Source organism: Gracilinanus agilis, chromosome 2 (assembly GCF_016433145.1).
Source record: "Gracilinanus agilis isolate LMUSP501 chromosome 2, AgileGrace, whole genome shotgun sequence".
NCBI lineage: Eukaryota > Metazoa > Chordata > Mammalia > Didelphimorphia > Didelphidae > Gracilinanus > Gracilinanus agilis.
The window spans coordinates 604,181,598-604,183,001 of NC_058131.1; positions in this window are offsets into that span (position 1 = coordinate 604,181,598).

Sequence of the window (1,404 nt, forward strand, 5' to 3'; positions counted from 1 at the left end):
TTTTCAATTGTTTATTTGGGTTTGTGTTTTGGGGTTTTGGTTTTATAAGATTGCTCACAAAAATGAACACTATGGAAATGTGTTTTACATAATAATACATGCATAACCCAGATCAAATTGCCTACCAGCACTGGGAGAGGGAAGAGGAGGGAGGGAGGGAGGGAGGGAAAGAGATTAGTTCTATCATTTAACTTTAGGAAAACTTGTGTAGAAATTTGTTATTACATGTAATTGGTAATAAATATTTTTAAAAATGTATTAAAAAGAATCTTTGAGAAACAGAAGGTAGAGGGGAAAATATGGGCATTGTAAATCAAAAAAATCAATAAAAGTTCATTTTAAAAAAAAGTCCCCAGATGTCCTTGACAACCAAAGAAAAAAAGACTATCTGAAAATGAGACTGAGATAGCCTCTACAAAAGAGATGGGACATGTTTAGTTTTGTGTACTGAAGGAATATCCTGGTGGAGGTGTGATGATAACACTAGACAAATGCTTCTTATCTTTCAGTAGTCTGATCTTGGAATAGAATAATCAGTGAATCCAGCTGAATTTGTTCTCAAATTCTGCAATTCTTAAACTCTATCCCATTGGTTCATCTTCGAATAGCACAGGAAGGAAATAACTTGCAGGATGGAATGGGTCACTGCTTCATACAGAGCTTTTGCCCTAACATGTCTTTTGGGTCAAACTGTACAGTAAGAAGAGATGAAGAATTTGGAAGGTATAGCAGTCAGCTGTGTATGGGGATCCTAAAATATCAATTTGGCATATGCTTTTGGACAAATCAACTCACATCATCTGGAGCTCCATCCTTCCCTATCTTATTTAAATGAAAGGAATTCAAGTTTGGTCTGTAACCACATTTAGATGTCCCATAAAGATGGGACAGAAAAAACTGAAAAGAGAATAGGAAAGAACTCTTATCTTTTAAAATTGCATGAACTTAACTAGTTGGTTTTAGCTACAAACTGAGTTTACATAGGGAATAGTAGCATGCTAATTTGCATAGTCACTAAGGGGCCATCTCTTATTTATTTGAAAGTTTTGTCACTTTATAGAAAACTAGGTAAAAAAAAAGTTGTCTCAATCCACTCTGGCTCTAGTTTTTATTCTGTCTTTCAACCCTTTCCTTTCACTCTTCCCTCTTGAAAACCACCAATAATCTCCAAACCCAGTGGCCTTTTTTTCAGTCTTTATCCTCTTTGATCCCCTTGAACCATTTGATATTGGAGATCATACTTTCCTTTGGGATAATCTCTTTCTCCTTAGCTTTAAAAATGGCATATGACTAATTTTGGTTATCCTTCTACCTTTTAATCTTCACCTCTATCTTTAATATTTTGTGCCATCTAAAGTTCGTTCTCTCTCTCTCTCTCTCTCTCTCTCTCTCTCTCTCTCTCTC